We start from the raw sequence: 27719 nt of genomic DNA, 5'->3' as shown, positions 1-27719 counted from the left end.
ACACTAGATCGCGTGTTCACCCTCCCTTTCTGGAACCAATGTGGCGCGTTTGCTTCTTTCGCTTCCAGTTTGAACTGTAAATAGCAGAACTCTATTTAGTTATAGGAACATTTTCACATTGATGCAAAGGAAACTAGATATTAACGAACGGCGAATAAGACCGTTTCCTAGCAACAGCCACGCTGTGCACTACGCACTCGTGTGAGTCCAATGACATACTTCATGTGCGGCTCTAACTGTCGACCTTCGCTTTACAATACTTATGCACTCTTCTGGTGGTACCGACGCATACATACTGAAACGTCTTTGGATCGTCAGTGAGTACTTCATATTAGAAATTTCGTGTTCTTGCTGATGTGCATTGAAGGGCCGATTTATCAGAGAAACTCACTTCTGCGCCTAGTTACAGTATGTCGCCCAAGCAGCTACAGGAAAACGGCTTCAGCGGTGCTCGCCTTGCACTCGGCTTTGATCGCCTACAGAGCTATCGACTTCGGCATCTGGCGCCAGGAGGGTAGGCGACATATGACGGCGCAGGCATCACGTAGCAGAAGGCGGTGGTAGTATGTCGGTCAGAATGGTTGCTTCCCAAGTAGCTGCTCCGGGTTTGAAACCCAAACATCGCACAGAAAATGTCTCCTTTACTCAGGAAGCTGTTTTCAAGCACACGAATCCTTTCCCTTCACCTCTCATAGGCTAGTGCGTATTACAATTCACAGCATCTTGTGTCCCCATGTGTCGACTTGTCTCGACTTTGCTCGGCTGACGCGAAAGCTGACGCTTGAAAATGGGCGTATATGTAGACGACAGGCGCTAGAAACGACTGGAAGAGGGCGCATCGCCAAACACACAACGGACCCTTTCATTAGACTGTGGCCTCATGTACGTGCCTTTGCGTTCTGAGAGCAAGAGGGGGGTCAGCGAGCTGGACCGTACCATTACCGCACAGATGCACCAAAAGCTAAGGAAAAAGGCAAAACCTGAAGTAACCAACAGCACGAGGACTTTTTAGTTTCTCACCCACCCGAGTACTAACGCCGCCCAACGCTGCCTAATTTCGGTGATCGGACATGAAAAGCGTCGTTGGCATGGCATACAAGTTGGCGAGAATGTTTCCTGACGTGCAGACGTCTTAGTCCGTGTACAGATCACTTGGGACTTGCCTGGTAGTCTTTCTCGTTGCCCTTTTGGGAAGCCACAACACAACGACCTACGGAAACGTCCGTGAGAAGAGCTAAAACTCGGCACGAGAAAAATATGTTCCGCTATTTCTTTTCGACCGATCGGGCTTTCGGACGTGCGACTCCTGCACTGTTGCGACTGTCGTCTCTAGTAAAATCTCCACGGCGTGTTTCTGCGTAATTTACTTGTTCTATAAGATCAAGGGAGTACGTTAGCCTCAGAATGTTTAAAATGCATTGTCAGATGTGGGGTTCAAACCCACGCCCCTTACAGTAACCAGAGCTTAAATCTGGCGACATACACAGCTTGGCGAATCTGACGTACGACACAACCGCTCCAGTGACTTCCATCTTTATCAGGATCTCAGCAACCTCACTCCGAAATCTGTTTCTTTTTTCGGTAGGATGGAGTTATGTCTGTTTAAGAGTATGTAAGACGCTATGTCAGATGTGGCATAGGAAACGCACCCTCCCTTTCTGGAACCAATGTGGCGCGTTTGCTTCTTTCGCTTCCAGTTTGAACTGTAAATAGCAGAACTCTATTTAGTTATAGGAACATTTTCACATTGATGCAAAGGAAAGTAGATACTAACGAACGGCAAATAAGACCGTTTCCTAGCAACAGCCACGCTGTGCACTACGCACTCGTGTGAGTCCAATGACATACTTCATGTGCGGCTCTAACTGTCGACCTTCGCTTTACAATACTTATGCACTCTTCTGGTGGTACCGACGCATACATACTGAAACGTCTTTGGATCGTCAGTGAGTACTTCATATTAGAAATTTCGTGTTCTTGCTGATGTGCATTGAAGGGCCGATTTATCAGAGAAACTCACTTCTGCGCCTAGTTACAGTATGTCGCCCTAGCAGCTCCAGGAAAACGGCTTCAGCGGTGCTCGCCTTGCACTCGGCTTTGATCGCCTACAGAGCTATCGACTTCGGCATCTGGCGCCAGGAGGGTAGGCAGCACATGACGGCGCAGGCATCACATAGCAGAAGGCGGTGGTAGTATGTCGGTCAGAATGGTTGCTTCCCAAGTAGCTGCTCCGGGTTTGAAACCCAAACATCGCACGGAAAATGTCTCCTTTACTCAGGAAGGTGTTTTCAAGCATACAAATCCTTTCCCTTCACCTCTCATAGGCTAGTGCATATTACATTTCACAGCATCTTGTGTCCCCATGTGTCGACTTGTATCGACTTTGCTCGGCTGACGCGAAAGCTGACGCTTGAGAATGGGCGTATATGTAGACGACAGGCGCTAGAAACAACTGGGAGAGGTCGATTCGCCAAACACACAACAGACCCTTTCATGTTCGTGCCTTTGCGTACTGAGAGCAAGAGGGGGGTCAGCGAGCTGGACCGTACCATTACCGCACAGCTGCACAAAAACTAAGGACAAAGGCAAAACCTTAAGTAACCAACAGCACGAGGACTTTTTAGTTTCTCACTAACCCGAGTACTAACGCCGCCCAACGCTGCTTAATTTCGGTGATCGGACATGAAAAGCGTCGTTGACACGGCATACAAGTTGGCGAGAATTTTTCGCGACGTGCGGACGTCTTAGTCCGTGTACAGATCACTTGGGACTTGCCTGGTAGTCTTTCTCGTTGCCCTTTTGGGAAGCCACAACACAACGACCTACGGAAACGTCCGTGAGAAGAGCTAAAACTCGACACGAGAAAAATATGTTCCGCTATTTCTTTTCGACCGATCGGGCTATCGGACGTGCGACGCCTGCACTGCTGCCACTGTCGTCTCTAGTAAAATCTCCACGGCGTGTTTCTGCGTAATTTACTTGTTCTATAAGATCAAGGGAGTACGTTTTCTCAGAATGTTTAAAATGCATTGTCAGATGTGGGGTTCACACCCACGCCCCTTACAGTAACCAGAGCTTAAATCTGGCGACACACACAGCTTGGCGAATCTGACGTACGACACAACCGCTCCAGTGACTTCCATCTTTATCAAGATCTCAGCAACCTCACTCCGAAATCTGTTTCTTTTTTCGGTAGGATGGAGTTATGTCAGTTTAAGAGTATGTAAGACGCTATGTCAGATGTGGCATAGGAAACGCACCCTCCCTTTCTGGAACCAATGTGGCGCGTTTGCTTCTTTCGCTTCCAGTTTGAACTGTAAATAGCAGAACTCTATTTAGTTATAGGAACATTTTCACATTGATGCAAAGGAAAGTAGATATTAACGAACGGCAAATAAGACCGTTTCCTAGCAACAGCCACGCTGTGCACTACGCACTCGTGTGAGTCCAATGACATACTTCATGTGCGGCTCTAACTGTCGACCTTCGCTTTACAATACTTATGCACTCTTCTGGTGGTACCGACGCATACATACTGAAACGTCTTTGGATCGTCAGTGAGTACTTCATATTAGAAATTTCGTGTTCTTGCTGATGTGCATTGAAGGGCCGATTTATCTGAGAAACTCAATTCTGCGCCTAGTTACAGTATGTCGCCCAAGCAGCTACAGGAAAACGGCTTCAGCGGTGCTCGCCTTGCACTCGGCGTTGAGCGCCTACAGAGCTATCGACTTCGGCATCTGGCGCCAGGAGGGTAGGCGACACATGACGGCGCAGGCATCACGTAGCAGAAGGCGGTGGTAGTATGTCGGTCAGAATGGTTGCTTCCCAAGTAGCTGCTCCGGGTTTGAAACCCAAACATCGCACGGAAAATGTCTCCTTTACTCAGGAAGGTGTTTTCAAGCACACGAATCCTTTCTCTTCACCTCTCATAGGCTAGTGCGTATTACAGTTCACAGCATCTTGTGTCCCCATGTGTCGACTTGTCTCGACTTTGCTCGGCTGACACGAAAGCTGACGCTTGAAAATGGGCGTATATGTAGACGACAGGCGCTAGAAACGACTGGGAGAGGGCGCATCGCCAAACACACAACGGACCCTTTCATTAGACTGTGGCCTCATGTACGTGCCTTTGCGTTCTGAGAGCAAGAGAGGGTTCAGCGAGCTGGACCGTACCATTACCGCACAGCTGCACCAAAAGCTAAGGAAAAAGGCAAAACCTTAAGTAACCAACAGCACAAGGACTTTTTAGTTTCTCACTAACCCGAGTACTAACGCCGCCCAACGCTGCTCAATTTCGGTGATCGGACATGAAAAGCGTCGTTGACACGGCATACAAGTTGGCGAGAATTTTTCGCGACGTGCGGACGTCTTAGTCCGTGTACAGATCACTTGGGACTTGCCTGGTAGTCCTTCTCGTTGCCCTTTTGGGAAGCCACAACACAACGACCTACGGAAACGGCCGTGAGAAGAGCTAAAACTCGGCACGAGAAAAATATGTTCCGCTATTTCTTTTCGACCGATCGGGCTATCGGATGTGCGACGCCTGCATTGCTGCCACTGTCGTCTCTAGTAAAATCTCCACGGCGTGTTTCTGCGTAATTTACTTTTTCTATAAGATCAAGGGAGTACGTTAGCCTCAGAATGTTTAAAATGCATTGTCAGATGTGGGGTTCAAACCCACGCCCGTTACAGTAACCAGAGCTTAAATCTGGCGACATACACAGCTTGGCGAATCTGACGTACGACACAACCTCTCCAGTGACTTCCATCTTTATCAAGATCTCAGCAACCTCACTCCGAAGTCTGTTTCTTTTTTCGGTAGGATGGAGTTAAGTCAGTTTAAGAGTATGTAAGACGCTATGTCAGATGTGGCATAGTAAACGCACCCTCCCTTTCTGGAACCAATGTGGCGCGTTTGCTTCTTTCGCTTCCAGTTTGAACTGTAGATAGCAAAACTCTATTTAGTTATAGGAACATTTTCACATTGATGCAAAGGAAACTAGATATTAACGAACGGCGGATAAGACCGTTTCCTAGCAACAGCCACGCTGTGCATTACGCACTCGTGTGAATCCAATGATATACTTCATGTGTGGCTCTAACTGTCGACCTTCGCTTTACAATACTTATGCACTCTTCTGGTGGTACCGACGCATACATACTGAAACGTCTTTGGATCGTCAGTGAGTACTTCATATTAGAAATTTCGTGTTCTTGCTATTGTGCATTGAAGGGCCGATTTATCTGAGAAACTCAGATCTGCGCCTAGTTACAGTATGTCGCCCTAGCAGCTCCAGGAAAACGGCTTCAGCGGTGCTCGCCTTGCACTCGGCGTTGAGCGCCTACAGTGCTATCGACTTCGGCATCTGGCGCCAGGAGGGTAGGCGACACATGACGGCGCAGGCATCACGTAGCAGAAGGCGGTGGTGGTATGTCGGTCAGAATGGTTGCTTCCCAAGTAGCTGCTCCAGGTTTGAAACTCAAACATCGCACGGAAAATGTCTCCTTTACTCAGGAAGGTGATTTCAAGCATACAAATCCTTTCCCTTCACCTCTCATAGGCTAGTGCATATTACATTTCACCACATCTTGTGTCCCCATGTGTCGACTTGTCTCGACTTTGCTCGGCTGACGCGAAAGCTGACGCTTGAAAATGGGCGTATATGTAGACGACAGGCCCTAGAAACGACTGGGAGAGGCCGCATCGCCAAACACACAACGGACCCTTTCATTAGACTGTGGCCTCATGTTCATGCCTTTGCGTACTGAGAGCAAGAGGGGGGTCAGCGAGCTGGACCGTACCATTACCGCACAGCTGCTCCAAAAACTAAGGAAAAAGGCAAAACCTTAAGTAACCAACAGCACGAGGACTCTTTAGTTTCTCACCCACCCGAGTACTAACGCCGCCCAACGCTGCTTAATTTCGGTGATCGGACATGAAAAGCGTCGTTGACACGGCATACAAGTTGGCGAGAATTTTTCGCGACGTGCGGACGTCTTAGTCCGTGTACAGATCACTTGGGACTTGCCTGGTAGTCCTTCTCGTTGCCCTTTTGGGAAGCCACAACACAACGACCTACGGAAACGGCCGTGAGAAGAGCTAAAACTCGGCACGAGAAAAATATGTTCCGCTATTTCTTTTCGACCGATCGGGCTATCGGACGTGCGACGCCTGCATTGCTGCCACTGTCGTCTCTAGTAAAATCTCCACGGCGTGTTTCTGCGTAATTTACTTGTTCTATAAGATCAAGGGAGTACGTTAGCCTCAGAATGTTTAAAATGCATTGTCAGATGTGGGGTTCAAACCCACGCCCATTACAGTAACCAGAGCTTAAATCTGGCGACATACACAGCTTGGCGAATCTGACGTACGACACAACCTCTCCAGTGACTTCCATCTTTATCAAGATCTCAGCAACCTCACTCCGAAGTCTGTTTCTTTTTTCGGTAGGATGGAGTTAAGTCAGTTTAAGAGTATGTAAGACGCTATGTCAGATGTGGCATAGTAAACGCACCCTCCCTTTCTGGAACCAATGTGGCGCGTTTGCTTCTTTCGCTTCCAGTTTGAACTGTAGATAGCAAAACTCTATTTAGTTATAGGAACATTTTCACATTGATGCAAAGGAAACTAGATATTAACGAACGGCGGATAAGACCGTTTCCTAGCAACAGCCACGCTGTGCATTACGCACTCGTGTGAATCCAATGATATACTTCATGTGTGGCTCTAACTGTCGACCTTCGCTTTACAATACTTATGCACTCTTCTGGTGGTACCGACGCATACATACTGAAACGTCTTTGGATCGTCAGTGAGTACTTCAAATTAGAAATTTCGTGTTCTTGCTGATGTGCATTGAAGGGCCGATTTATCTGAGAAACTCAGATCTGCGCCTAGTTACAGTATGTCGCCCTAGCAGCTCCAGGAAAACGGCTTCAGCGGTGCTCGCCTTGCACTCGGCGTTGAGCGCCTACAGTGCTATCGACTTCGGCATCTGGCGCCAGGAGGGTAGGCGACACATGACGGCGCAGGCATCACGTAGCAGAAGGCGGTGGTGGTATGTCGGTCAGATTGGTTGCTTCCCAAGTAGCTGCTCCAGGTTTGAAACTCAAACATCGCACGGAAAATGTCTCCTTTACTCAGGAAGGTGTTTTCAAGCATACAAATCCTTTCCCTTCACCTCTCATAGGCTAGTGCATATTACATTTCACCACATCTTGTGTCCCCATGTGTCGACTTGTCTCGACTTTGCTCGGCTGACGCGAAAGCTGACGCTTGAAAATGGGCGTATATGTAGACGACAGGCGCTAGAAACGACTGGGAGAGGCCGCATCGCCAAACACACAACGGACCCTTTCATTAGACTGTGGCCTCATGTTCATGCCTTTGCGTACTGAGAGCAAGAGGGGGGTCAGCGAGCTGGACCGTACCATTACCGCACAGCTGCACCAAAAACTAAGGAAAAAGGCAAAACCTTAAGTAACCAACAGCACGAGGACTTTTTAGTTTCTCACCCAACCGAGTACTAACGCCGCCCAACGCTGCTTAATTTCGGTGATCGGACATGAAAAGCGTCGTTGACACGGCATACAAGTTGGCGAGAATTTTTCGCGACGTGCGGACGTCTTAGTCCGTGTACAGATCACTTGGGACTTGCCTGGTAGTCCTTCTCGTTGCCCTTTTGGGAAGCCACAACACAACGACCTACGGAAACGGCCGTGAGAAGAGCTAAAACTCGGCACGAGAAAAATATGTTCCGCTATTTCTTTTCGACCGATCGGGCTATCGGACGTGCGACGCCTGCATTGCTGCCACTGTCGTCTCTAGTAAAATCTCCACGCCGTGTTTCTGCGTAATTTACTTGTTCTATAAGATCAAGGGAGTACGTTAGCCTCAGAATGTTTAAAATGCATTCTCAGATGTGGGGTTCAAACCCACGCCCATTACAGTAACCAGAGCTTAAATCTGGCGGCATACACAGCTTGGCGAATCTGACGTACGACACAACCTCTCCAGTGACTTCCATCTTTATCAAGATCTCAGCAACCTCACTCCGAAGTCTGTTTCTTTTTTCGGTAGGATGGAGTTAAGTCAGTTTAAGAGTATGTAAGACGCTATGTCAGATGTGGCATAGTAAACGCACCCTCCCTTTCTGGAACCAATGTGGCGCGTTTGCTTCTTTCGCTTCCAGTTTGAACTGTAGATAGCAAAACTCTATTTAGTTATAGGAACATTTTCACATTGATGCAAAGGAAACTAGATATTAACGAACGGCGGATAAGACCGTTTCCTAACAACAGCCACGCTGTGCATTACGCACTCGTGTGAATCCAATGATATACTTCATGTGTGGCTCTAACTGTCGACCTTCGCTTTACAATACTTATGCACTCTTCTGGTGGTACCGACGCATACATACTGAAACGTCTTTGGATCGTCAGTGAGTACTTCATATTAGAAATTTCGTGTTCTTGCTGATGTGCATTGAAGGGCCGATTTATCTGAGAAACTCAGATCTGGGCCTAGTTACAGTATGTCGCCCTAGCAGCTCCAGGAAAACGGCTTCAGCGGTGCTCGCCTTGCACTCGGCGTTGAGCGCCTACAGTGCTATCGACTTCGGCATCTGGCGCCAGGAGGGTAGGCGACACATGACGGCGCAGGCATCACGTAGCAGAAGGCGGTGGTGGTATGTCGGTCAGAATGGTTGCTTCCCAAGTAGCTGCTCCAGGTTTGAAACTCAAACATCGCACGGAAAATGTCTCCTTTACTCAGGAAGGTGTTTTCAAGCATACAAATCCTTTCCCTTCACCTCTCATAGGCTAGTGCATATTACATTTCACCACATCTTGTGTCCCCATGTGTCGACTTGTCTCGACTTTGCTCGGCTGACGCGAAAGCTGACGCTTGAAAATGGGCGTATATGTAGACGACAGGCCCTAGAAACGACTGGGAGAGGCCGCATCGCCAAACACACAACGGACCCTTTCATTAGACTGTGGCCTCATGTTCATGCCTTTGCGTACTGAGAGCAAGAGGGGGGTCAGCGAGCTGGACCGTACCATTACCGCACAGCTGCACCAAAAACTAAGGAAAAAGGCAAAACCTTAAGTAACCAACAGCACGAGGACTTTTTAGTTTCTCACCCAACCGAGTACTAACGCCGCCCAACGCTGCTTAATTTCGGTGATCGGACATGAAAAGCGTCGTTGACACGGCATACAAGTTGGCGAGAATTTTTCGCGACGTGCGGACGTCTTAGTCCGTGTACAGATCACTTGGGACTTGCCTGGTAGTCCTTCTCGTTGCCCTTTTGGGAAGCCACAACACAACGACCTACGGAAACGGCCGTGAGAAGAGCTAAAACTCGGCACGAGAAAAATATGTTCCGCTATTTCTTTTCGACCGATCGGGCTATCGGACGTGCGACGCCTGCATTGCTGCCACTGTCGTCTCTAGTAAAATCTCCACGCCGTGTTTCTGCGTAATTTACTTGTTCTATAAGATCAAGGGAGTACGTTAGCCTCAGAATGTTTAAAATGCATTCTCAGATGTGGGGTTCAAACCCACGCCCATTACAGTAACCAGAGCTTAAATCTGGCGACATACACAGCTTGGCGAATCTGACGTACGACACAACCTCTCCAGTGACTTCCATCTTTATCAAGATCTCAGCAACCTCACTCCGAAGTCTGTTTCTTTTTTCGGTAGGATGGAGTTAAGTCAGTTTAAGAGTATGTAAGACGCTATGTCAGATGTGGCATAGTAAACGCACCCTCCCTTTCTGGAACCAATGTGGCGCGTTTGCTTCTTTCGCTTCCAGTTTGAACTGTAGATAGCAAAACTCTATTTAGTTATAGGAACATTTTCACATTGATGCAAAGGAAACTAGATATTAACGAACGGCGGATAAGACCGTTTCCTAACAACAGCCACGCTGTGCATTACGCACTCGTGTGAATCCAATGATATACTTCATGTGTGGCTCTAACTGTCGACCTTCGCTTTACAATACTTATGCACTCTTCTGGTGGTACCGACGCATACATACTGAAACGTCTTTGGATCGTCAGTGAGTACTTCATATTAGAAATTTCGTGTTCTTGCTGATGTGCATTGAAGGGCCGATTTATCTGAGAAACTCAGATCTGGGCCTAGTTACAGTATGTCGCCCTAGCAGCTCCAGGAAAACGGCTTCAGCGGTGCTCGCCTTGCACTCGGCGTTGAGCGCCTACAGTGCTATCGACTTCGGCATCTGGCGCCAGGAGGGTAGGCGACACATGACGGCGCAGGCATCACGTAGCAGAAGGCGGTGGTGGTATGTCGGTCAGAATGGTTGCTTCCCAAGTAGCTGCTCCAGGTTTGAAACTCAAACATCGCACGGAAAATGTCTCCTTTACTCAGGAAGGTGTTTTCAAGCATACAAATCCTTTCCCTTCACCTCTCATAGGCTAGTGCATATTACATTTCACCACATCTTGTGTCCCCATGTGTCGACTTGTCTCGACTTTGCTCGGCTGACGCGAAAGCTGACGCTTGAAAATGGGCGTATATGTAGACGACAGGCCCTAGAAACGACTGGGAGAGGCCGCATCGCCAAACACACAACGGACCCTTTCATTAGACTGTGGCCTCATGTTCATGCCTTTGCGTACTGAGAGCAAGAGGGGGGTCAGCGAGCTGGACCGTACCATTACCGCACAGCTGCACCAAAAACTAAGGAAAAAGGCAAAACCTTAAGTAACCAACAGCACGAGGACTTTTTAGTTTCTCACCCAACCGAGTACTAACGCCGCCCAACGCTGCTTAATTTCGGTGATCGGACATGAAAAGCGTCGTTGACACGGCATACAAGTTGGCGAGAATTTTTCGCGACGTGCGGACGTCTTAGTCCGTGTACAGATCACTTGGGACTTGCCTGGTAGTCCTTCTCGTTGCCCTTTTGGGAAGCCACAACACAACGACCTACGGAAACGGCCGTGAGAAGAGCTAAAACTCGGCACGAGAAAAATATGTTCCGCTATTTCTTTTCGACCGATCGGGCTATCGGACGTGCGACGCCTGCATTGCTGCCACTGTCGTCTCTAGTAAAATCTCCACGCCGTGTTTCTGCGTAATTTACTTGTTCTATAAGATCAAGGGAGTACGTTAGCCTCAGAATGTTTAAAATGCATTCTCAGATGTGGGGTTCAAACCCACGCCCATTACAGTAACCAGAGCTTAAATCTGGCGGCATACACAGCTTGGCGAATCTGACGTACGACACAACCTCTCCAGTGACTTCCATCTTTATCAAGATCTCAGCAACCTCACTCCGAAGTCTGTTTCTTTTTTCGGTAGGATGGAGTTAAGTCAGTTTAAGAGTATGTAAGACGCTATGTCAGATGTGGCATAGTAAACGCACCCTCCCTTTCTGGAACCAATGTGGCGCGTTTGCTTCTTTCGCTTCCAGTTTGAACTGTAGATAGCAAAACTCTATTTAGTTATAGGAACATTTTCACATTGATGCAAAGGAAACTAGATATTAACGAACGGCGGATAAGACCGTTTCCTAACAACAGCCACGCTGTGCATTACGCACTCGTGTGAATCCAATGATATACTTCATGTGTGGCTCTAACTGTCGACCTTCGCTTTACAATACTTATGCACTCTTCTGGTGGTACCGACGCATACATACTGAAACGTCTTTGGATCGTCAGTGAGTACTTCATATTAGAAATTTCGTGTTCTTGCTGATGTGCATTGAAGGGCCGATTTATCTGAGAAACTCAGATCTGGGCCTAGTTACAGTATGTCGCCCTAGCAGCTCCAGGAAAACGGCTTCAGCGGTGCTCGCCTTGCACTCGGCGTTGAGCGCCTACAGTGCTATCGACTTCGGCATCTGGCGCCAGGAGGGTAGGCGACACATGACGGCGCAGGCATCACGTAGCAGAAGGCGGTGGTGGTATGTCGGTCAGAATGGTTGCTTCCCAAGTAGCTGCTCCAGGTTTGAAACTCAAACATCGCACGGAAAATGTCTCCTTTACTCAGGAAGGTGTTTTCAAGCATACAAATCCTTTCCCTTCACCTCTCATAGGCTAGTGCATATTACATTTCACCACATCTTGTGTCCCCATGTGTCGACTTGTCTCGACTTTGCTCGGCTGACGCGAAAGCTGACGCTTGAAAATGGGCGTATATGTAGACGACAGGCCCTAGAAACGACTGGGAGAGGCCGCATCGCCAAACACACAACGGACCCTTTCATTAGACTGTGGCCTCATGTTCATGCCTTTGCGTACTGAGAGCAAGAGGGGGGTCAGCGAGCTGGACCGTACCATTACCGCACAGCTGCACCAAAAACTAAGGAAAAAGGCAAAACCTTAAGTAACCAACAGCACGAGGACTTTTTAGTTTCTCACCCAACCGAGTACTAACGCCGCCCAACGCTGCTTAATTTCGGTGATCGGACATGAAAAGCGTCGTTGACACGGCATACAAGTTGGCGAGAATTTTTCGCGACGTGCGGACGTCTTAGTCCGTGTACAGATCACTTGGGACTTGCCTGGTAGTCCTTCTCGTTGCCCTTTTGGGAAGCCACAACACAACGACCTACGGAAACGGCCGTGAGAAGAGCTAAAACTCGGCACGAGAAAAATATGTTCCGCTATTTCTTTTCGACCGATCGGGCTATCGGACGTGCGACGCCTGCATTGCTGCCACTGTCGTCTCTAGTAAAATCTCCACGCCGTGTTTCTGCGTAATTTACTTGTTCTATAAGATCAAGGGAGTACGTTAGCCTCAGAATGTTTAAAATGCATTCTCAGATGTGGGGTTCAAACCCACGCCCATTACAGTAACCAGAGCTTAAATCTGGCGGCATACACAGCTTGGCGAATCTGACGTACGACACAACCTCTCCAGTGACTTCCATCTTTATCAAGATCTCAGCAACCTCACTCCGAAGTCTGTTTCTTTTTTCGGTAGGATGGAGTTAAGTCAGTTTAAGAGTATGTAAGACGCTATGTCAGATGTGGCATAGTAAACGCACCCTCCCTTTCTGGAACCAATGTGGCGCGTTTGCTTCTTTCGCTTCCAGTTTGAACTGTAGATAGCAAAACTCTATTTAGTTATAGGAACATTTTCACATTGATGCAAAGGAAACTAGATATTAACGAACGGCGGATAAGACCGTTTCCTAGCAACAGCCACGCTGTGCATTACGCACTCGTGTGAATCCAATGATATACTTCATGTGTGGCTCTATCTGTCGACCTTCGCTTTACAATACTTATGCACTCTTCTGGTGGTACCGACGCATACATACTGAAACGTCTTTGGATCGTCAGTGAGTACTTCATATTAGAAATTTCGTGTTCTTGCTGATGTGCATTGAAGGGCCGATTTATCTGAGAAACTCACTTCTGCGCCTAGTTACAGTATGTCGCCCTAGCAGCTCCAGGAAAACGGCTTCAGCGGTGCTCGCCTTGCACTCGGCGTTGAGCGCCTACAGTGCTATCGACTTCGGCATCTGGCGCCAGGAGGGTAGGCGACACATGACGGCGCAGGCATCACGTAGCAGAAGGCGGTGGTGGTATGTCGGTCAGAATGGTTGCTTCCCAAGTAGCTGCTCCAGGTTTGAAACTCAAACATCGCACGGAAAATGTCTCCTTTACTCAGGAAGGTGTTTTCAAGCATACAAATCCTTTCCCTTCACCTCTCATAGGCTAGTGCATATTACATTTCACCACATCTTGTGTCCCCATGTGTCGACTTGTCTCGACTTTGCTCGGCTGACGCGAAAGCTGACGCTTGAAAATGGGCGTATATGTAGACGACAGGCGCTAGAAACGACTGGGAGAGGCCGCATCGCCAAACACACAACGGACCCTTTCATTAGACTGTGGCCTCATGTTCATGCCTTTGCGTACTGAGAGCAAGAGGGGGGTCAGCGAGCTGGACCGTACCATTACCGCACAGCTGCACCAAAAACTAAGGAAAAAGGCAAAACCTTAAGTAACCAACAGCACGAGGACTTTTTAGTTTCTCACCCAACCGAGTACTAACGCCGCCCAACGCTGCTTAATTTCGGTGATCGGACATGAAAAGCGTCGTTGACACGGCATACAAGTTGGCGAGAATTTTTCGCGACGTGCGGACGTCTTAGTCCGTGTACAGATCACTTGGGACTTGCCTGGTAGTCCTTCTCGTTGCCCTTTTGGGAAGCCACAACACAACGACCTACGGAAACGGCCGTGAGAAGAGCTAAAACTCGGCACGAGAAAAATATGTTCCGCTATTTCTTTTCGACCGATCGGGCTATCGGACGTGCGACGCCTGCATTGCTGCCACTGTCGTCTCTAGTAAAATCTCCACGGCGTGTTTCTGCGTAATTTACTTGTTCTATAAGATCAAGGGAGTACGTTAGCCTCAGAATGTTTAAAATGCATTCTCAGATGTGGGGTTCAAACCCACGCCCATTACAGTAACCAGAGCTTAAATCTGGCGACATACACAGCTTGGCGAATCTGACGTACGACACAACCTCTCCAGTGACTTCCATCTTTATCAAGATCTCAGCAACCTCACTCCGAAGTCTGTTTCTTTTTTCGGTAGGATGGAGTTAAGTCAGTTTAAGAGTATGTAAGACGCTATGTCAGATGTGGCATAGTAAACGCACCCTCCCTTTCTGGAACCAATGTGGCGCGTTTGCTTCTTTCGCTTCCAGTTTGAACTGTAGATAGCAAAACTCTATTTAGTTATAGGAACATTTTCACATTGATGCAAAGGAAACTAGATATTAACGAACGGCGGATAAGACCGTTTCCTAGCAACAGCCACGCTGTGCATTACGCACTCGTGTGAATCCAATGATATACTTCATGTGTGGCTCTAACTGTCGACCTTCGCTTTACAATACTTATGCACTCTTCTGGTGGTACCGACGCATACATACTGAAACGTCTTTGGATCGTCAGTGAGTACTTCATATTAGAAATTTCGTGTTCTTGCTGATGTGCATTGAAGGGCCGATTTATCTGAGAAACTCAGATCTGGGCCTAGTTACAGTATGTCGCCCTAGCAGCTCCAGGAAAACGGCTTCAGCGGTGCTCGCCTTGCACTCGGCGTTGAGCGCCTACAGTGCTATCGACTTCGGCATCTGGCGCCAGGAGGGTAGGCGACACATGACGGCGCAGGCATCACGTAGCAGAAGGCGGTGGTGGTATGTCGGTCAGAATGGTTGCTTCCCAAGTAGCTGCTCCAGGTTTGAAACTCAAACATCGCACGGAAAATGTCTCCTTTACTCAGGAAGGTGTTTTCAAGCATACAAATCCTTTCCCTTCACCTCTCATAGGCTAGTGCATATTACATTTCACCACATCTTGTGTCCCCATGTGTCGACTTGTCTCGACTTTGCTCGGCTGACGCGAAAGCTGACGCTTGAAAATGGGCGTATATGTAGACGACAGGCCCTAGAAACGACTGGGAGAGGCCGCATCGCCAAACACACAACGGACCCTTTCATTAGACTGTGGCCTCATGTTCATGCCTTTGCGTACTGAGAGCAAGAGGGGGGTCAGCGAGCTGGACCGTACCATTACCGCACAGCTGCACCAAAAACTAAGGAAAAAGGCAAAACCTTAAGTAACCAACAGCACGAGGACTTTTTAGTTTCTCACCCAACCGAGTACTAACGCCGCCCAACGCTGCTTAATTTCGGTGATCGGACATGAAAAGCGTCGTTGACACGGCATACAAGTTGGCGAGAATTTTTCGCGACGTGCGGACGTCTTAGTCCGTGTACAGATCACTTGGGACTTGCCTGGTAGTCCTTCTCGTTGCCCTTTTGGGAAGCCACAACACAACGACCTACGGAAACGGCCGTGAGAAGAGCTAAAACTCGGCACGAGAAAAATATGTTCCGCTATTTCTTTTCGACCGATCGGGCTATCGGACGTGCGACGCCTGCATTGCTGCCACTGTCGTCTCTAGTAAAATCTCCACGCCGTGTTTCTGCGTAATTTACTTGTTCTATAAGATCAAGGGAGTACGTTAGCCTCAGAATGTTTAAAATGCATTCTCAGATGTGGGGTTCAAACCCACGCCCATTACAGTAACCAGAGCTTAAATCTGGCGACATACACAGCTTGGCGAATCTGACGTACGACACAACCTCTCCAGTGACTTCCATCTTTATCAAGATCTCAGCAACCTCACTCCGAAGTCTGTTTCTTTTTTCGGTAGGATGGAGTTAAGTCAGTTTAAGAGTATGTAAGACGCTATGTCAGATGTGGCATAGTAAACGCACCCTCCCTTTCTGGAACCAATGTGGCGCGTTTGCTTCTTTCGCTTCCAGTTTGAACTGTAGATAGCAAAACTCTATTTAGTTATAGGAACATTTTCACATTGATGCAAAGGAAACTAGATATTAACGAACGGCGGATAAGACCGTTTCCTAACAACAGCCACGCTGTGCATTACGCACTCGTGTGAATCCAATGATATACTTCATGTGTGGCTCTAACTGTCGACCTTCGCTTTACAATACTTATGCACTCTTCTGGTGGTACCGACGCATACATACTGAAACGTCTTTGGATCGTCAGTGAGTACTTCATATTAGAAATTTCGTGTTCTTGCTGATGTGCATTGAAGGGCCGATTTATCTGAGAAACTCAGATCTGGGCCTAGTTACAGTATGTCGCCCTAGCAGCTCCAGGAAAACGGCTTCAGCGGTGCTCGCCTTGCACTCGGCGTTGAGCGCCTACAGTGCTATCGACTTCGGCATCTGGCGCCAGGAGGGTAGGCGACACATGACGGCGCAGGCATCACGTAGCAGAAGGCGGTGGTGGTATGTCGGTCAGAATGGTTGCTTCCCAAGTAGCTGCTCCAGGTTTGAAACTCAAACATCGCACGGAAAATGTCTCCTTTACTCAGGAAGGTGTTTTCAAGCATACAAATCCTTTCCCTTCACCTCTCATAGGCTAGTGCATATTACATTTCACCACATCTTGTGTCCCCATGTGTCGACTTGTCTCGACTTTGCTCGGCTGACGCGAAAGCTGACGCTTGAAAATGGGCGTATATGTAGACGACAGGCCCTAGAAACGACTGGGAGAGGCCGCATCGCCAAACACACAACGGACCCTTTCATTAGACTGTGGCCTCATGTTCATGCCTTTGCGTACTGAGAGCAAGAGGGGGGTCAGCGAGCTGGACCGTACCATTACCGCACAGCTGCACCAAAAACTAAGGAAAAAGGCAAAACCTTAAGTAACCAACAGCACGAGGACTTTTTAGTTTCTCACCCAACCGAGTACTAACGCCGCCCAACGCTGCTTAATTTCGGTGATCGGACATGAAAAGCGTCGTTGACACGGCATACAAGTTGGCGAGAATTTTTCGCGACGTGCGGACGTCTTAGTCCGTGTACAGATCACTTGGGACTTGCCTGGTAGTCCTTCTCGTTGCCCTTTTGGGAAGCCACAACACAACGACCTACGGAAACGGCCGTGAGAAGAGCTAAAACTCGGCACGAGAAAAATATGTTCCGCTATTTCTTTTCGACCGATCGGGCTATCGGACGTGCGACGCCTGCATTGCTGCCACTGTCGTCTCTAGTAAAATCTCCACGCCGTGTTTCTGCGTAATTTACTTGTTCTATAAGATCAAGGGAGTACGTTAGCCTCAGAATGTTTAAAATGCATTCTCAGATGTGGGGTTCAAACCCACGCCCATTACAGTAACCAGAGCTTAAATCTGGCGGCATACACAGCTTGGCGAATCTGACGTACGACACAACCTCTCCAGTGACTTCCATCTTTATCAAGATCTCAGCAACCTCACTCCGAAGTCTGTTTCTTTTTTCGGTAGGATGGAGTTAAGTCAGTTTAAGAGTATGTAAGACGCTATGTCAGATGTGGCATAGTAAACGCACCCTCCCTTTCTGGAACCAATGTGGCGCGTTTGCTTCTTTCGCTTCCAGTTTGAACTGTAGATAGCAAAACTCTATTTAGTTATAGGAACATTTTCACATTGATGCAAAGGAAACTAGATATTAACGAACGGCGGATAAGACCGTTTCCTAACAACAGCCACGCTGTGCATTACGCACTCGTGTGAATCCAATGATATACTTCATGTGTGGCTCTAACTGTCGACCTTCGCTTTACAATACTTATGCACTCTTCTGGTGGTACCGACGCATACATACTGAAACGTCTTTGGATCGTCAGTGAGTACTTCATATTAGAAATTTCGTGTTCTTGCTGATGTGCATTGAAGGGCCGATTTATCTGAGAAACTCAGATCTGGGCCTAGTTACAGTATGTCGCCCTAGCAGCTCCAGGAAAACGGCTTCAGCGGTGCTCGCCTTGCACTCGGCGTTGAGCGCCTACAGTGCTATCGACTTCGGCATCTGGCGCCAGGAGGGTAGGCGACACATGACGGCGCAGGCATCACGTAGCAGAAGGCGGTGGTGGTATGTCGGTCAGAATGGTTGCTTCCCAAGTAGCTGCTCCAGGTTTGAAACTCAAACATCGCACGGAAAATGTCTCCTTTACTCAGGAAGGTGTTTTCAAGCATACAAATCCTTTCCCTTCACCTCTCATAGGCTAGTGCATATTACATTTCACCACATCTTGTGTCCCCATGTGTCGACTTGTCTCGACTTTGCTCGGCTGACGCGAAAGCTGACGCTTGAAAATGGGCGTATATGTAGACGACAGGCCCTAGAAACGACTGGGAGAGGCCGCATCGCCAAACACACAACGGACCCTTTCATTAGACTGTGGCCTCATGTTCATGCCTTTGCGTACTGAGAGCAAGAGGGGGGTCAGCGAGCTGGACCGTACCATTACCGCACAGCTGCACCAAAAACTAAGGAAAAAGGCAAAACCTTAAGTAACCAACAGCACGAGGACTTTTTAGTTTCTCACCCAACCGAGTACTAACGCCGCCCAACGCTGCTTAATTTCGGTGATCGGACATGAAAAGCGTCGTTGACACGGCATACAAGTTGGCGAGAATTTTTCGCGACGTGCGGACGTCTTAGTCCGTGTACAGATCACTTGGGACTTGCCTGGTAGTCCTTCTCGTTGCCCTTTTGGGAAGCCACAACACAACGACCTACGGAAACGGCCGTGAGAAGAGCTAAAACTCGGCACGAGAAAAATATGTTCCGCTATTTCTTTTCGACCGATCGGGCTATCGGACGTGCGACGCCTGCATTGCTGCCACTGTCGTCTCTAGTAAAATCTCCACGGCGTGTTTCTGCGTAATTTACTTGTTCTATAAGATCAAGGGAGTACGTTAGCCTCAGAATGTTTAAAATGCATTCTCAGATGTGGGGTTCAAACCCACGCCCATTACAGTAACCAGAGCTTAAATCTGGCGGCATACACAGCTTGGCGAATCTGACGTACGACACAACCTCTCCAGTGACTTCCATCTTTATCAAGATCTCAGCAACCTCACTCCGAAGTCTGTTTCTTTTTTCGGTAGGATGGAGTTAAGTCAGTTTAAGAGTATGTAAGACGCTATGTCAGATGTGGCATAGTAAACGCACCCTCCCTTTCTGGAACCAATGTGGCGCGTTTGCTTCTTTCGCTTCCAGTTTGAACTGTAGATAGCAAAACTCTATTTAGTTATAGGAACATTTTCACATTGATGCAAAGGAAACTAGATATTAACGAACGGCGGATAAGACCGTTTCCTAGCAACAGCCACGCTGTGCATTACGCACTCGTGTGAATCCAATGATATACTTCATGTGTGGCTCTATCTGTCGACCTTCGCTTTACAATACTTATGCACTCTTCTGGTGGTACCGACGCATACATACTGAAACGTCTTTGGATCGTCAGTGAGTACTTCATATTAGAAATTTCGTGTTCTTGCTGATGTGCATTGAAGGGCCGATTTATCTGAGAAACTCACTTCTGCGCCTAGTTACAGTATGTCGCCCTAGCAGCTCCAGGAAAACGGCTTCAGCGGTGCTCGCCTTGCACTCGGCGTTGAGCGCCTACAGTGCTATCGACTTCGGCATCTGGCGCCAGGAGGGTAGGCGACACATGACGGCGCAGGCATCACGTAGCAGAAGGCGGTGGTGGTATGTCGGTCAGAATGGTTGCTTCCCAAGTAGCTGCTCCAGGTTTGAAACTCAAACATCGCACGGAAAATGTCTCCTTTACTCAGGAAGGTGTTTTCAAGCATACAAATCCTTTCCCTTCACCTCTCATAGGCTAGTGCATATTACATTTCACCACATCTTGTGTCCCCATGTGTCGACTTGTCTCGACTTTGCTCGGCTGACGCGAAAGCTGACGCTTGAAAATGGGCGTATATGTAGACGACAGGCGCTAGAAACGACTGGGAGAGGCCGCATCGCCAAACACACAACGGACCCTTTCATTAGACTGTGGCCTCATGTTCATGCCTTTGCGTACTGAGAGCAAGAGGGGGGTCAGCGAGCTGGACCGTACCATTACCGCACAGCTGCACCAAAAACTAAGGAAAAAGGCAAAACCTTAAGTAACCAACAGCACGAGGACTTTTTAGTTTCTCACCCAACCGAGTACTAACGCCGCCCAACGCTGCTTAATTTCGGTGATCGGACATGAAAAGCGTCGTTGACACGGCATACAAGTTGGCGAGAATTTTTCGCGACGTGCGGACGTCTTAGTCCGTGTACAGATCACTTGGGACTTGCCTGGTAGTCCTTCTCGTTGCCCTTTTGGGAAGCCACAACACAACGACCTACGGAAACGGCCGTGAGAAGAGCTAAAACTCGGCACGAGAAAAATATGTTCCGCTATTTCTTTTCGACCGATCGGGCTATCGGACGTGCGACGCCTGCATTGCTGCCACTGTCGTCTCTAGTAAAATCTCCACGGCGTGTTTCTGCGTAATTTACTTGTTCTATAAGATCAAGGGAGTACGTTAGCCTCAGAATGTTTAAAATGCATTCTCAGATGTGGGGTTCAAACCCACGCCCATTACAGTAACCAGAGCTTAAATCTGGCGACATACACAGCTTGGCGAATCTGACGTACGACACAACCTCTCCAGTGACTTCCATCTTTATCAAGATCTCAGCAACCTCACTCCGAAGTCTGTTTCTTTTTTCGGTAGGATGGAGTTAAGTCAGTTTAAGAGTATGTAAGACGCTATGTCAGATGTGGCATAGTAAACGCACCCTCCCTTTCTGGAACCAATGTGGCGCGTTTGCTTCTTTCGCTTCCAGTTTGAACTGTAGATAGCAAAACTCTATTTAGTTATAGGAACATTTTCACATTGATGCAAAGGAAACTAGATATTAACGAACGGCGGATAAGACCGTTTCCTAGCAACAGCCACGCTGTGCATTACGCACTCGTGTGAATCCAATGATATACTTCATGTGTGGCTCTAACTGTCGACCTTCGCTTTACAATACTTATGCACTCTTCTGGTGGTACCGACGCATACATACTGAAACGTCTTTGGATCGTCAGTGAGTACTTCATATTAGAAATTTCGTGTTCTTGCTGATGTGCATTGAAGGGCCGATTTATCTGAGAAACTCAGATCTGGGCCTAGTTACAGTATGTCGCCCTAGCAGCTCCAGGAAAACGGCTTCAGCGGTGCTCGCCTTGCACTCGGCGTTGAGCGCCTACAGTGCTATCGACTTCGGCATCTGGCGCCAGGAGGGTAGGCGACACATGACGGCGCAGGCATCACGTAGCAGAAGGCGGTGGTGGTATGTCGGTCAGAATGGTTGCTTCCCAAGTAGCTGCTCCAGGTTTGAAACTCAAACATCGCACGGAAAATGTCTCCTTTACTCAGGAAGGTGTTTTCAAGCATACAAATCCTTTCCCTTCACCTCTCATAGGCTAGTGCATATTACATTTCACCACATCTTGTGTCCCCATGTGTCGACTTGTCTCGACTTTGCTCGGCTGACGCGAAAGCTGACGCTTGAAAATGGGCGTATATGTAGACGACAGGCCCTAGAAACGACTGCGAGAGGCCGCATCGCCAAACACACAACGGACCCTTTCATTAGACTGTGGCCTCATGTTCATGCCTTTGCGTACTGAGAGCAAGAGGGGGGTCAGCGAGCTGGACCGTACCATTACCGCACAGCTGCACCAAAAACTAAGGAAAAAGGCAAAACCTTAAGTAACCAACAGCACGAGGACTTTTTAGTTTCTCACCCAACCGAGTACTAACGCCGCCCAACGCTGCTTAATTTCGGTGATCGGACATGAAAAGCGTCGTTGACACGGCATACAAGTTGGCGAGAATTTTTCGCGACGTGCGGACGTCTTAGTCCGTGTACAGATCACTTGGGACTTGCCTGGTTCCTTCTCGTTGCCCTTTTGGGAAGCCACAACACAACGACCTACGGAAACGGCCGTGAGAAGAGCTAAAACTCGACACGAGAAAAATATGTTCCGCTATTTCTTTTCGACCGATCGGGCTATCGGATGTGCGACGCCTGCATTGCTGCCACTGTCGTCTCTAGTAAAATCTCCACGGCGTGTTTCTGCGTAATTTACTTGTTCTATAAGATCAAGGGAGTACGTTAGCCTCAGAATGTTTAAAATGCATTGTCAGATGTGGGGTTCAAACCCACGCCCGTTACAGTAACCAGAGCTTAAATCTGGCGACATACACAGCTTGGCGAATCTGACGTACGACACAACCTCTCCAGTGACTTCCATCTTTATCAAGATCTCAGCAACCTCACTCCGAAGTCTGTTTCTTTTTTCGGTAGGATGGAGTTAAGTCAGTTTAAGAGTATGTAAGACGCTATGTCAGATGTGGCATAGTAAACGCACCCTCCCTTTCTGGAACCAATGTGGCGCGTTTGCTTCTTTCGCTTCCAGTTTAGACTGTAGATAGCAAAATTCTATTTAGTTATAGGAACATTTTCACATTGATGCAAAGGAAACTAGATATTAACGAACGGCGGATAAGACCGTTTCCTAGCAACAGCCACGCTGTGCATTACGCACTCGTGTGAATCCAATGATATACTTCATGTGTGGCTCTAGCTGTCGACCTTCGCTTTACAATACTTATGCACTCTTCTGGTGGTACCGACGCATACATACTGAAACGTCTTTGGATCGTCAGTGAGTACTTCATATTAGAAATTTCGTGTTCTTGCTGATGTGCATTGAAGGGCCGATTTATCTGAGAAACTCAGATCTGCGCCTAGTTACAGTATGTCGCCCTAGCAGCTCCAGGAAAACGGCTTCAGCGGTGCTCGCCTTGCACTCGGCGTTGAGCGCCTACAGTGCTATCGACTTCGGCATCTGGCGCCAGGAGGGTAGGCGACACATGACGGCGCAGGCATCACGTAGCAGAAGGCGGTGGTGGTATGTCGGTCAGAATGGTTGCTTCCCAAGTAGCTGCTCCGGGTTTGAAACTCAAACATCCCACGGAAAATGTCTCCTTTACTCAGGAAGGTGTTTTCAAGCATACAAATCCTTTCCCTTCACCTCTCATAGGCTAGTGCATATTACATTTCACCACATCTTGTGTCCCCATTTGTCGACTTGTCTCGACTTTGCTCGGCTGACGCGAAAGCTGACGCTTGAAAATGGGCGTATATGTAGACGACAGGCGCTAGAAACGACTGGGAGAGGGTGCATCGCCAAACACACAACGGACCCTTTCATTAGACTGTGGCCTCATGTTCATGCCTTTGCGTACTGAGAGCAAGAGGGGGGTCAGCGAGCTGGACCGTACCATTACCGCACAGCTGCACCAAAAACTAAGGAAAAAGGCAAAACCTTAAGTAACCAACAGCACGAGGACTTTTTAGTTTCTCACCCAACCGAGTACTAACGCCGCCCAACGCTGCTTAATTTCGGTGATCGGACATGAAAAGCGTCGTTGACACGGCATACAAGTTGGCGAGAATTTTTCGCGACGTGCGGACGTCTTAGTCCGTGTACAGATCACTTGGGACTTGCCTGGTAGTCCTTCTCGTTGCCCTTTTGGGAAGCCACAACACAACGACCTACGGAAACGGCCGTGAGAAGAGCTAAAACTCGGCACGAGAAAAATATGTTCCGCTATTTCTTTTCGACCGATCGGGCTATCGGACGTGCGACGCCTGCATTGCTGCCACTGTCGTCTCTAGTAAAATCTCCACGGCGTGTTTCTGCGTAATTTACTTGTTCTATAAGATCAAGGGAGTACGTTAGCCTCAGAATGTTTAAAATGCATTGTCAGATGTGGGGTTCAAACCCACGCCCATTACAGTAACCAGAGCTTAAATCTGGCGACATACACAGCTTGGCGAATCTGACGTACGACACAACCTCTCCAGTGACTTCCATCTTTATCAAGATCTCAGCAACCTCACTCCGAAGTCTGTTTCTTTTTTCGGTAGGATGGAGTTAAGTCAGTTTAAGAGTATGTAAGACGCTATGTCAGATGTGGCATAGTAAACGCACCCTCCCTTTCTGGAACCAATGTGGCGCGTTTGCTTCTTTCGCTTCCAGTTTGAACTGTAGATAGCAAAACTCTATTTAGTTATAGGAACATTTTCACATTGATGCAAAGGAAACTAGATATTAACGAACGGCGGATAAGACCGTTTCCTAGCAACAGCCACGCTGTGCATTACGCACTCGTGTGAATCCAATGATATACTTCATGTGTGGCTCTAACTGTCGACCTTCGCTTTACAATACTTATGCCCTCTTCTGGTGGTACCGACGCATACATACTGAAACGTCTTTGGATCGTCAGTGAGTACTTCATATTAGAAATTTCGTGTTCTTGCTGATGTGCATTGAAGGGCCGATTTATCTGAGAAACTCAGATCTGCGCCTAGTTACAGTATGTCGCCCTAGCAGCTCCAGGAAAACGGCTTCAGCGGTGCTCGCCTTGCACTCGGCGTTGAGCGCCTACAGTGCTATCGACTTCGGCATCTGGCGCCAGGAGGGTAGGCGACACATGACGGCGCAGGCATCACGTAGCAGAAGGCGGTGGTGGTATGTCGGTCAGAATGGTTGCTTCCCAAGTAGCTGCTCCAGGTTTGAAACTCAAACATCGCACGGAAAATGTCTCCTTTACTCAGGAAGGTGTTTTCAAGCATACAAATCCTTTCCCTTCACCTCTCATAGGCTAGTGCATATTACATTTCACCACATCTTGTGTCCCCATGTGTCGACTTGTCTCGACTTTGCTCGGCTGACGCGAAAGCTGACGCTTGAAAATGGGCGTATATGTAGACGACAGGCGCTAGAAACGAATGGGAGAGGGTGCATCGCCAAACACACAACGGACCCTTTCATTAGACTGTGGCCTCATGTTCATGCCTTTGCGTACTGAGAGCAAGAGGGGGGTCAGCGAGCTGGACCGTACCATTACCGCACAGCTGCACCAAAAACTAAGGAAAAAGGCAAAACCTTAAGTAACCAACAGCACGAGGACTTTTTAGTTTCTCACCCAACCGAGTACTAACGCCGCCCAACGCTGCTTAATTTCGGTGATCGGACATGAAAAGCGTCGTTGACACGGCATACAAGTTGGCGAGAATTTTTCGCGACGTGCGGACGTCTTAGTCCGTGTACAGATCACTTGGGACTTGCCTGGTTGTCTTTCTCGTTGCCCTTTTGGGAAGCCACAACACAACGACCTACGGAAACGGCCGTGAGAAGAGCTAAAACTCGGCACGAGAAAAATATGTTCCGCTATTTCTTTTCGACTGATCGGGCTATCGGACGTGCGACGCCTGCATTGCTGCCACTGTCGTCTCTAGTAAAATCTCCACGGCGTGTTTCTGCGTAATTTACTTGTTCTATAAGATCAAGGGAGTACGTTAGCCTCAGAATGTTTAAAATGCATTGTCAGATGTGGGGTTCAAACCCACGCCCGTTACAGTTACCAGAGCTTAAATCTGGCGACATACACAGCTTGGCGAATCTGACGTACGACACAACCTCTCCAGTGACTTCCATCTTTATCAAGATCTCAGCAACCTCAGTCCGAAATCTGTTTCTTTTTTCGGTAGGATGGAGTTAAGTCAGTTTAAGAGTATGTAAGACGCTATGTCAGATGTGGCATAGGAAACGCACCCTCCCTTTCTGGAACCAATGTGGCGCGTTTGCTTCTTTCGCTTCCAGTTTGAACTGTAGATAGCAAAACTCTATTTAGTTATAGGAACATTTTCACATTGATGCAAAGGAAACTAGATATTAACGAACGGCGGATAAGACCGTTTTCTAGCAACAGCCACGCTGTGCATTACGCACTCGTGTGAATCCAATGATATACTTCATATGTGGCTCTAACTGTCGACCTTCGCTTTACAATACTTATGCACTCTTCTGGTAGTACCGACGCATACATACTGAAACGTCTTTGGATCGTCAGTGAGTACTTCATATTAGAAATTTCGTGTTCTTGCTGCTGTGCATTGAAGGGCCGATTTATCTGAGAAACTCAGTTCTGCGCCTAGTTACAGTATGTCGCCCTAGCAGCTCCAGGAAAACGGCTTCAGCGGTGCTCGCCTTGCACTCGGCGTTGAGCGCCTACAGTGCTATCGACTTCGGATCTGGCGCCAGGAGGGTAGGCGACACATGACGGCGCAGGCATCACGTAGCAGAAGGCGGTGGTAGTATGTCGGTCAGAATGGTAGCTTCCCAAGTAGCTGCTCCGGGTTTGAAACCCAAACATCGCACTGAAAATGTCTCCTTTACTCAGGAAGGTGTTTTCAAGCATACGAATCCTTTCCCTTCACCTCTCATAGGCTAGTGCATATTACAATTCACAGCATCTTGTGTCCCCATGTGTCGACTTGTCTCGACTTTGCTCGGCTGACGCGAAAGCTGACGCTTGAAAATGGGCGTATATGTAGACGACAGGCGCTAGAAACGACTGGGAGAGGGCGCATCGCCAAACACACAACGGACCCTTTCATTAGACTGTGGCCTCATGTTCATGCCTTTGCGTACTGAGAGCAAGAGGGGGGTCAGCGAGCTGGACCGTACCATTACCGCACAGCTGCTCCAAAAACTAAGGAAAAAGGCAAAACCTTAAGTAACCAACAGCACGAGGACTTTTTAGTTTCTCACCCAACCGAGTACTAACGCCGCCCAACGCTGCTTAATTTCGGTGATCGGACATGAAAAGCGTCGTTGACACGGCATACAAGTTGGCGAGAATTTTTCGCGACGTGCGGACGTCTTAGTCCGTGTACAGATCACTTGGGACTTGCCTGGTTGTCTTTCTCGTTGCCCTTTTGGGAAGCCACAACACAACGACCTACGGAAACTTCCGTGAGAAGAGCTAAAACTCGGCACGAGAAAAATATGTTCCGCTATTTCTTTTCGACTGATCGGGCTATCGGACGTGCGACGCCTGCATTGCTGCCACTGTCGTCTCTAGTAAAATCTCCATGGCGTGTTTCTTCGTAATTTACTTGTTCTATAAGATCAAGGGAGTACGTTAGCCTCAGAATGTTTAAAATGCATTGTCAGATGTGGGGTTCAAACCCACGCCCGTTACAGTTACCAGAGCTTAAATCTGGCGACATACACAGCTTGGCGAATCTGACGTACGACACAACCTCTCCAGTGACTTCCATCTTTATCAAGATCTCAGCAACCTCAGTCCGAAATCTGTTTCTTTTTTCGGTAGGATGGAGTTATGTCAGTTTAAGAGTATGTAAGACGCTATGTCAGATGTGGCATAGGAAACGCACCCTCCCCTTCTGGAACCAATGTGGCGC

This window comes from Schistocerca gregaria, chromosome 10 (assembly GCF_023897955.1).
Source record: "Schistocerca gregaria isolate iqSchGreg1 chromosome 10, iqSchGreg1.2, whole genome shotgun sequence".
NCBI lineage: Eukaryota > Metazoa > Arthropoda > Insecta > Orthoptera > Acrididae > Schistocerca > Schistocerca gregaria.
Note: the sequence above shows the minus strand (reverse complement) of the source record.